Source organism: Xenopus laevis, chromosome 4S (genome assembly GCF_017654675.1).
Source record: "Xenopus laevis strain J_2021 chromosome 4S, Xenopus_laevis_v10.1, whole genome shotgun sequence".
NCBI lineage: Eukaryota > Metazoa > Chordata > Amphibia > Anura > Pipidae > Xenopus > Xenopus laevis.
The window spans coordinates 6,297,355-6,309,130 of NC_054378.1; positions in this window are offsets into that span (position 1 = coordinate 6,297,355).

Consider the following 11,776-nt stretch of genomic DNA (forward strand, 5'->3'; position numbering starts at 1 on the left):
TCAGCCACTTCGCTCTTTAGTAAATCTACCCGCATGGGAGAAGACCTTTCCGTAATTCAGAGCTTTCTGTCCAATAAGTGTCAGTATTCTCTCCATGTAATTCCCTGTGGGAGCTCGGTCAATTATTAAAGCATGTAGATTTTCAAGATGGACCAGCACACCGTGCTCGAAATGAGTCGAAGGTGGTGCCTGACCAAATGTTTTACTACAAAAGGGGGCTTTGACCCAAAGTCTGAAGACTTCTGCTCTAGAGTAAAGGATATATGGGGGGAAGTTAATTTCTTTGCACAGGAAATATTTTAAATGGCATGTAAAGTGTAAAATAGAATAAGGCTAGAAATGCTGTATTTTGTATACTAAACATAAACATGAACTTACTGCACCACAAGCCTAATCAAACAAATGATTTATGCTTTCAAAGTTGGCTATAGGGGGTCACCATCTTGTAACTTTGTTATACATCTTTGCAAGACCAAGACTGTGCACATGCTCAGTGTGATCTGTCATAAACAAAGCTGCTTGAGTTCTGCATGGCTGGGAAGTAAGGCGGGGGCTCCCCCTGCTGTACATAAGTATGATTGTTTCCCTGCAGAGCAGTTAGGGACCGTATGACAATTCCTATCCACAGCAGTAAATGAAGGGAGAATTTCACTGCATACAGTCAGGTTTCTTATAAAAACTGTACACATTTTTTAATTAAAGTATATTGGAGATAGGTTTCTTTTTCATTAACGAAAGTAAAAATGGGATTTTATTTTTTTGCCTTTACATGCCCTTTAAGTGCTGGATCATAGTGATGGGTGAATAAATTCGTCAGGCGCGAATTTGCGGCGAATTTCCATGCTTCACTGCCGGTGAATACATTTGCGAAACTCTAGAGAAAATTCTGTGTCAAAAATTTTTGGATGCGCACCAGAAAAGTCGCTCGTGTCAAAACCGCTGTGCGTCAACATTATTCGGATGCCCATTGACTTTCATGCCAGCATCAAAATTGATGTGATCGCAGGTGTCAAAATTCGCGTTTTTTACCCTTTTTGCAAATTTCGCAGGAAATTCACAAATTTTTTGCCGTATCGAAACGGGACAAATTCACCCATCACCCTGACAAAGCTTAACATATAATTTGGTTATAATCGTCCCACTTGTCCTTATAATCAATGTTTGATCAACTGCTCAACTTTAACATAGAATGTATTTAAACGGGACCAATTTTAAGTCTCATTTTACTTCAATACTAATCACAGGACTGGAAGCGCCTGTTTTTATTGCTATATTTCTCTTTGTGTCTCTGTTTAGTTTGGGTGGAAAAGAGCCAGTATAAGTAATAGTAATTAACAGCACCAACGCCAAGGCATCCTGAGCCAACTGCTAATTGCAACTAAAACTGTATCAAAACACAACACTTTATGAAATAAACACCATCCATCTAACTTATTTTGTTTTTCAGAAGAAAAAGTGGATGAGACTAGTATCACATGTTTGCTTCCTTTTTATGTAAATCACCACTTTTGGTTCATCACTTTTTTTGCAGGCTTAAAGGAGAAGGAAAGCTACCAAGGCAGTTTATTGCCAATAGATTAGCCACAACAGTTCAAGCTAGAACGCCATTTTTATTCTCATTTATCAACTCTGGGCAAATTTGCCCATGGGCAGTTACCTATAGCAACCAATCAGTGATCAGCTTTTTAAAGCCAGCTGCAAGTAGAACAATGAATGCGGCAATTTGGTTGCCATTTGTTAATGCCCATGGGCAAATTTGCCCAGTGTTAATAAATTACCCAAACTGTCTCTGTTTGTTTAGGATAGCAGCTGCTTGGTGTGACATCACTTCCTGGCCGAGTCTCTCCCTGCTTACTCATAGCTCTGGGCTCTGATTTCTGCTGTGAGGGAAGGAAGGAAGGAGGGGAGAGGAGTTTACTGAGCATGCTCAAGCCTAAACCCTGGAAGTTTACGCTGAAAGAAGGAAGTGTAATGGAGCACTTAGCTTGGTGTGACATCACTTCCTGGCCGAGTCTCTCCCTGCTCACTCATAGCTCTGGGCTCTGATTACTGCTTTGAGGGAAGGAAGGAGGGGAGAGGAGTTTACTGAGCATGCTCAAGCCTAAGCCCTGGAAGTTTACGCTGAAAGAAGGAAGTGTAATGGAGCACTTAGCTTGGTGTGACATCACTTCCTGGCCGAGTCTTTGAGGGAAGGAGGAAGGGGAGAGGAATTTACTGAGCATGCTCAAGCCTAAGCCATGGAAGTTTAAGCTGAAAGAAGGTAGTGTAATGGAGCAGCCCATACGTACACAATAGAAGCAAATAAATGCAGTTCCTCTTTACTTACTGGTGTTACAATTGTTCAAACGGTTGGCCTAACCAAATGGAACAATACAGAAGTGCCCATAACCATTTATCATATCCTACAGTTTGGCCTGCTGACCAATAATTTGGTTAATGTACAGGCCAACCTTTCTATGACAACCATAACGTTACCAAGTTGGAGATGTGCACTAAATCTGGATACAATGGGCAGATTCACTCAAATCAGTTTGGACACCCAAGCCAGTGATTGGATCACATCCAAGCACAGACCTATTTGGAGAAGACACATATCGACCCCATGCATTTTTTGCCCAGTAGGATTTTCCAATACTCCTGATGGATATGTGATTCATCTAAAGTCCCAAACTGATATTGGTCATAGAGGTCACTAATTGTGCCCCATACATGATCAGTGAGCTTCATAGACACTCTCAGAGGGTTAATGCTACTGGCAACATCTATTGAAACCGAGAAAGATGTTTGCATGGGGGTCTGTGCCAAAAAGGCAAGCATAGATCCCTGGAGGACTTGATCAATTCAATCATCAAAAAGGCAATCAAGAGACATTAATCTCCTTTGTAGGGCCACAATCTAAGGTCCATAGGATTACATTGGACTCCCATTCAGCATCCCCAGCAATGATCAGTTATTGTTCATTCTAAAAAGAATCAATTGGGGCTTTGCTTCTAATGACAATACAAACAAAAGCCACGTGGAAGTAGAAGATTCACAAATTTTCCTTTTGTAGACATGAATCCTGTCTGTATAGAGAGCTTATTGCATCATTGGGCAGCTCATTGACAGTGATAATATTTAATATAAGATTTAGGGTCAGGGCACAGGCTCAGATTCGGGGAGATTAGTCGCCCCGGTGACAAATCTCCTCTTCTTCAGGGCGACTAATCTCCCTGAACTGCCTCCACCGGCTAGAATGTAAATCACCAGCGGGATGGCACTCAGAGTGCTTCGTTTTGTGAAGTCGCCTGAAGTTTCCTCGTGAGGCAACTTCGGAAAATGAAGCGTTCCGAGTGCCATCCCGCCAGCGATTTCAATTCTACCCGGCCGAGGCAGTTTGGGCGATTATTTGTCCCGAAGAAGAGGAGATCTGTCACCGGGTGAGTAATCTCTCCAAATCTGAGCGTGTCCTGACCCTAAAGGCTCCCTATAATTAATGGAGTCTATAAAATGGGGCATCTGGAATGCAATATAGCTATTTCTCTGGACCATTAAAATAGCTGGCACTATATTCAATTTGATTTATTTTTGAGGGATAATACCGGAATGATCTCCAATGCAAAACAACAATTTTTCTAGGTGCCTTGAAACCCTTTTAATGTAGAAGTCAACATGAAGAGTTACTGTTACCTTCATTTAACAATATCACACACCTAACTGTCATATTATGACTCCTACATGAAGAGACACAGATTGCTGAGAGAGGAATATTGAAGGGTGATGTGATTATTTAAAAAATACAATAAATTCTAATTTTCATGATTGTTCTCCTTTAAAATGGAAGATAAAGCATTTGAATAAATTTACCATTATGCAGCTTCTTTGATTTAACAGACAGTTAAGATGCCAATTTGTTTTGCATCAACTGTCAAAACACTTAGGGGGATATTTATTAAAGTCTGAATTTTTAGTGGAAAAAAAAACCTTGCAAAAAATCAGAATCCAAAAATCAACATCTCAGACCTGACGAGGTTGTATATAAGTCAGTGGGAGAGGTCCCTATCCTATTTGGAAGTTTCTGTGGTTTGCACTGGAATTAGCCTGAAAATGCACTATTTTGGATTTTGGGGCAGAAATCCTGAAAAAATGTAGGAATTTGGGAAAAAAATCTGAAAAAATAATTTGATTCAGATTTTCGCACGATTTTATTGAGTTTTTCCCCGATCTGATTAAATCATATTTTTTTAAATAATAAATAAGGTCAAATCGTAGATTCTGGTTTGGTTGAACTTTCTATTTGAAAAAATCACATAAATTAAAAATTTTGATAAATAACCCCCTTAAAGGGCATTGCCTGATTATTATAGAAGGTGGGGGGTGGAGTTAGGGAGCTTTAGAATTAAGAGTTCAATTAATTTTGTAAAATACAAAAGAAGAACTTTGTAACATGTACCTTTCTCTCTAAGCAATCCCCTCTCTCTTAGAGCTGCCATGACTTGGGCGGAGTTCCCTGTGCCACTCCCCTTCAGCATTTGTGTATTAACATTCATTTTACACAGTCAAAATGTCAGCTTCTTTTTCTAGTGGCATGCCTGGGGTTAAAGGAGAAGGAAAGCTACGGAGGCATTTTATTGCCAATAGATTAGCCACAATAGTACAAGCTGCAACACTATATTTATTCTGTAGAATGTCTTACCATACCTGAATAAAAAGCTCTAGAAGCTCTCTCTGTTTGTTTAGGATAGTAGCTGCCATATTAGCTTGTTGTGACATCACTTCCTGCCTGAGTCTCTCCCTGCTCACTCATAGCTCTGGGCTCAGATTACAGCAGGGAGGGGAGGGGGAGAGAGGAGCAAACTGAGCATGCTCAAGCCCAAGCCCTGGAGGTTTTAAGTTGAAAACAGGAAGTCTGATACAGAAGCCCATGAGTACACAATAGAAGGAAAGAAATGTGGTGTTTCTTTTGACAGAGGACTCAGAGCAGCATTACTTTGAGGGGTTACTGGTGTATTTATATAGACCTTTCTGATAAAGCTTACTTAAGGTGGCCATACACGGGCCGATAAAAGCTGCAGATCGAGTCGGCAGCTTATTGGTCCATGTATTGGGCCCTCCGACGGGCTTCCCTGATCGATATCTGGCTGAAAGTCGGGCAGATGTCGATCGGACAGGACTAAAAATCGTTGGATTACGGCCGCATCTGTTTGTTGATGCAGACCCGCGATCAGACCGCCTGTAAGCCATTGTTAGGATCCGATCGTTGGGCCCTGGGGCCTACGATCGGATCAGCCCGATATTGCCCACCTCAATGTGGACATATCGGGGAGAGATCCACTTGTTTGGCAACATTGCCAAACGAGCGGATCTCTCCATGTATGGCCACCTTTAACCTTTAACATTTCCTTCTCCTTTAATGCACTGCTCACTTTTCATTTTGTTTACTCATTTTACTGGTGTGTTTGGGTTTAATGCAATGCTCTGAATCTATTCTGTGCAGTGATCTTTTTGGCATGTTTGGGCTTCATGCAATGCTCATTATTCACGATTGTTTAGTGTATCTGTTACTGGTATGGCTGGGGTTTAATGTTAATCTCTGGATCCATATTCCCAACTGACTTTACTAACATGCCGGCTTTATTCACTACTCATTTATGGGGCTCAAAGTCTACATTTCTGTTAGAGGGGGGGCTGCTGGTGCACTGCCAAAAATTGTATATTGTCAGATTAGATTATCAGTTTGGACTATGCCCTGATAGTCTGGGATTGAGGTTAAAATCAGCCAAATTCTGGAAGTGAATCCCACCTTTCCAGGGGACAGACTCTCGCACTGCTGACGCCTTTCTCAGTGGCGAACTCCATTTAGGAATTAATGAGCTCGTTACTTCAGGGACCCATGAGATGTTTTCAATATACTAATGTAGCCACAAATAGCTGGAACAACGTGTGCTGTGTCCGTGGGAAATTTGGCTGCTCATTACGGGTGGTACATTTTTCGTAGACACTGCTCTTTGCTGATCTCTATGTTCATTTAGTTAATCAGTTGAATAGCTCATTTTGTGCAGTGATCTTATTGGCATGCCTGGGGTTAATGCAGTGCTCACCTGTCATTTAACTGGTATGTTTGGGTTTAATGCAATGTTCAGAATCCGGAACATTTAAGGGCATTTATATTCCCTTACTTCAAGGAGAAGGAAAGCTACAGAGGCCGTTTACTGCCAATAGATTAGCCACAATAGTGCAAACTATAGCACTATATTTATTTTGCAGAATGCTTTACCATACCTGAGTAAACAGCTCTAGAAGCTCTTTCTGTTTGTTTAGGATAGCAGCTGCCATATTAGCTTGGCGTGACATCACTTCCTGCCTGAGTCTCTCCCTACTTGCTCATAGCTCTAGACTCAGATTACAGCAGGAGGGGAGGAGGGAGGAGCAAACTGAGCATGCTCAAGTCCGTGCCCTGGTCAAAACTCTCAAATTCAACTAGGGAATTATCCAAACTCGATTCGAGTTTTTTTAAAATAAATTCAAATTCAATGTTCGAGATTGATCATACTTCGGCCCTTTAAGAATTTAGAATTGGACTATTCGCCGCCTAAAAACCTGCCGAATTATTGTTTAAGTCAATGGGAGAGATCCAGGGATCAATTTGGAGATGTTTGCAGCCTTCCCGACATTCGAGTTTTTATGGGGGGAAAAAATTCGAATCCAGTTTGATCGAAATCGAATTGAATTTTGATTCAAGTTTTTGGGTCGTTTAAATTTGTCCGAGTTTTAATAATTCAATTTTATTCATTTCGCCAAGTCGAATTTTCAAATTCGTTCGAATTTAAGGGAGTTTAAAAATACCCGCATGAATTCGAAATTCGACCCTTGATAAATTTGCCATTGCCATGCTGCTTCACTAGCATCCTTTTAGGGTCTGGCCACACAAGCAGATTTGGGGAGATTAGTCGCCCCAGCTACAAATCTCCTCTTCTTCGGCTAAAATGAAAATCGCCTGCGGCAATGCAGACACGGTGCTTCGTTTTCGGAAGTCGTCCGAAGTTTCCTCGTGAGTGCAAATGAAGCAATAGAGGCAGAAAATGCAGAGTCCATTCCTATCCCCCTCCCGCACATCCAGAAAAGCACTTTATTTGCAATGTACCTTATTATAAGTAACGGCCTCTGTGACACCAATGACAGGAACACAATGGAGATGTGGGAAGGGCCTAGAGCAACTGTCATATCTCTGGGAAACCCTTCTCCATCACTCCAGCATGAGGGGTTAGTGATGTGACTTGGACTGAGGACACCCTGTGCTGGAGGCACCTGATTGGAGAGGCCCTTTGCATAGGCAAACGAGAAGCTGTTGAGAAGCTAAGCTTAGGGCTCGTCACTAATTATCCAGCAGAAAATGAGCTTCCCTGGCTGTAATATAAGCTGATGCTACAGGTTTGCTGATTATTCCATTCTGATGCTAATTGCACTGGTTTCTGTGCTGCCATGTAGTAATTATGTGTATTAATTACTAATCAGCCTTATATTGTGACATTTCTATTCTATGTGTACTGTATATTGTGAGTGGCTCAGTAAGTGACAGCAGCACAGAGCATGTGCAGTGAATCAGCAGAAAAGAAGATGGGGAGCTACTGGGGCATCTTTGGACACACAGATCTTTACTGCTAAAGGGCTGTGGTTGCCTTGGGCTGGTACAGACCCAAAACATTATGTACAACATTTCTAGCTACTTCTTTAGTTAAGCTTTGCTTCTCCTTTAAGTTAACTTTTAGTATGCTATAGAATTGCCAGTCTTTTCAGTTGGTCTTCATTATCTCTTTTTCATAGTTTTTGAATTATCTGCCTTTTTCTTCGGGCTCTTTCCAGCTTTCAAACGGGGGTCACCGACCCCAGCTAAAAACAGATGCTCTGTACGGCTACACATTTATTTTTATTGCTACTTATCTTTCTATTTGGGCCTATCCTATTCATATTCCAGCCTCTTATTAAAATCAGTCCATGGTTGCTAGGGGAATTTGGACCCAAAAATGATCAGTAGTATTCAGTTATCAATTGAATTTGGAACTGTTGCTTACAGCCTATAAGGAGCAGGAAGAGAGATCATCTCTGTGCTAATTATACAATGGCGTATGGAAGTTCAAAACAGATTATCATGGTAATTATATAGAGCAGCGTGTTCATTATCCGGAGGGGAAGGGAATATAAGTTCTTGGCATCACGATGCAGAGCTCTCTGCTCATTATTAGAATAGGAAGTATTTTTTTCATCCAGACAGAATGAACGTATGGATTATCATCAGCACTGGAAATAGAGTTCATCTTTCCTTTGTCGTTTTAAACCCCAAAAAAAAATCGAATTGGACCCAATTTAATTCTGAGCAACTCTCCGATATACCTTCATTTTATGGAGAGTTACACTCCTGTCTTGATACGTTCTGTTTGGAGTACGCTGGCAGTTATAGGGCTGAACTCCAAGGGCGTTTTTTCGGCAGATGGACGAAACGCAGGCAACGAGTTGGATGCAATCGCAGGTCTCAAAATATAATTGGACTCAAAGAAAAGTCGCAGGTAAAAACTACATTACATCCGACAAAACGCGACTGTCGGATGTGAATGCAGAAAGCAGCGTCTTTATCAGACAATCTAACCGTGTCGTTTTTACCTGCGAGTCCAATTATATTCTGCCGTCTGTGCAGATTTGTGGAAAGGCCACCAAGGCCCGGGCCTAGGACGGCAGAATTTTAGACACTTGGGATGCGCAGGAGATACAATCATTTTATACATTTCCCCTGCTCCAGTCCCCTTTTATCCGGTTCCGATGATGACATTTGCACGACTAAAGGGGAGGGGACAGGGACGACAAACGGCATTGGGCCTAGGGGTGCCGGCTATGTAAATCCGGCCCTGCGTCTGTGATTGCATCCGACTTGTCACCTAAATTTTGATGCTGTGCACTGATCTGCCAAAAATTCTCCGGGGACCCCATGGCCTGAATAGGGGCAACAGGGTCTTGACGGGGCCTTAGGAGACAGATATCCCCGCCCCTCCCCCTTTTTTCTGTTGCAGGTGCTGATTGGCTGGGAGTCCCGGGCGAATGAGAAGAGGAAAGGAACAGCGGTAATACTTACCATTCGGCGCCGGGACGTGGAGGAAGAAGGACGCAGCATCCCACCCTCCCTCCCTATATTATGTGTGTTAGTCACAGTTGCGGGGGTATCTTTGCAAGGACCCCCAGGGGAAGTTAAAAGGGGGTCTGTCATAGTCAGTGGAAATAGCCTGGTAGGCCTGGGTCCTCATAGTGTGGTATGCAGCCCGGTTCAGGGTTGGGAGAAAGGAACAGGAACCTATCTTGGCAGTTTGGGTACAGATACCCCACCCCCATTTAGGGATGTAGCGAACTGTTCTGCTGCGAACTAGTTCGCGCGAACTTCGACCGTTCGCGTCCGCCGAATGTTCGCGAACGTTTGGGAACGTTCGCATTTTGAGTTCGCGTTCGATTCGAATACAAGTCGTTCGACCATTCGACCATTCGAATTCCTTCGACCGCTAAAATCGAACGATTTCCATTCGTTCGAACGATTGTAAGCATTCGATTCAATGAAAAGCATTCGATCGAATGGCTTCGATCGTTCGATTCGAATGAAAATCCTTCCATCGAATGATTAAAATCCTTCGATCGTTCGAATCGAACGATTTTAGCGGGTGTTCGAAGTTCGCGAACTGTCCGCGAACGTTCGCATTTTTTGCCGGTGTTCGCGAACGGCGTTCGCGAACACCAAATCGGCAGTTCGCTACATCCCTACCCCCATTCCCTCCTCCCCGGGTGGGGGAATAATATGTTAAAGGTTTAAAAGTTTGTTATACAAACGGTTGTTAAAAGGTTAAAAAATTTTATGCATGATTATAATTGTATTATTGTGTTAAATAAACAACTGCGGCCATCTCTTTCCAAACCAGTGGTGTGTATGTCTTATTTGGGGTAGGAGATTTGTGGTGTGTGTGGGGGGAGGTAGAGGGATAGGTGTGGAATCGACGCTGCACCCGTCAAGTCCTTAGTCTTGCAATATTTAGGTGGAGCAGCACTGCTTGGGAGGAATTAACCCTTGGTTAAGAAAACTATCCTTATTTCCAATTATTATTACAATATACACGTCAACCCACCTGTACTTTTAGGGAATCCCCCATTTTTATATTCCCTGCTTGCATATTGGAGTATTGCCTGGGTGTAACCTGCTGTGGCCAAAAACCCTCTGGATTTCATTGCTGCATAGGTCACCATAGTAAATAATATAGGAATAGCAGGGCACTGAGATATACTTGATACAAAAAATTGTTTATTTACATTGAAAAACCCAACACGTTTCACCCCTTATTAAAGCGGACCTGCTTGTTTTCTGTGCCCCTGGTGGGGATCCAAACGCATTGGGTTTTTTCAATGTAAATAAACTATTTTTGAGTGGCCTGCTATTCTTATATTATTCTGTATTCCTGGGGATCTGCCAGGGGACCCCTGCAGAGAGCACCACACATGAAAAATTTAATAACAAGGAGTACATCAACAATCATACGTTCTTTTGCGATAGTGATGCACAGACCAGATCTTATTCTCCATTTGCCCACTTGATCCACTGGGGCGGCCGATGCTTCAGTGGAACCAGGGTGTCGGGCTCAGCGAGGTGCCGAGCGTCGGAGCTACAGGAGCCAGAGGTGCAGTTGTACGGCCGGTTCTGGTACTGAGAGAAGGGGTCGGCCGTGGCTGCAGGAATGCTTGTGTTGTTGGCTCTTGGAAAGAGAATTTTCATTGATTATTTATCCCTGAAGAAGTCACGATTTTGGTGATGAAATGCGTTGGGTGGCAGATGTTGCTTACCATATTGTAACTGCATCATTTTTAATAAAAATAAATTAGAAAAGGAAATTACACAAGGGAAGTGCGCCCTTCTTTTATTTTGTATTTTAGACGTTTCCGATTGACCATCCGTTTTTTTGATTAAGAGACTACAACGAGAGGACACCTTACTGGAATTTTCAGATTCCTAATTGAAATATTAATTGAGTCCTTACACCTGGCTCTAAGGGGCAAATTCACTAACCTCCGTAAACTTGCCAGCGATGGCTTCACTCACAGTGCAACACCTCGGCAGGCGTAGATTCGCCAGGACAACGCTAATTCACTAAAATCCGAAGTTGCGTACAGGGTGCCAAACGCTGGCGAAGTTACACTTGCGTTGCCTAATTTGCATACGGCGGGAAGTTGAAGTTTGAAAATGGACATATTATATGTTGCAGCAAATACATTACACTACACAAGCCCAGGAAACCTTAAAGGGATACTGTCATGGGAAAAAATGTTTTTTTCAAAATGAATCAGTTAATAGTGCTGCTCCAGCAGAATTCTGCACTGAATCCATTTCTCAAAAGAGCAAACAGATTTTTTTATATTCAATTTTGAAATCTGACACGGGGCTAGACATATTGTCAATTTCCCAGCTGCCCCTGGTCATGTGACTTGTGCTCTGATAAACTTCAATCACTCTTTACTGCTGTACTGCAAGTTGGAGTGATATCACCCCCTCCCTTTTCCCCCCCCAGCAGCCAAACAACAGAACAATGGGAAGGTAACCAGATAACAGCTCCCTAACACAAGATAACAGCTGCCTGGTAGATCTAAGAACAACACTCAATAGTAAAAACCCATGTCCCACTGAGACACATTCAGTTACATTAAGAAGGAAAAACAGCAGCCTGCCAGAAAGCATTTCTCTCCTAAAGTGCAGGCACAAGTCACATGACTGGGGCAG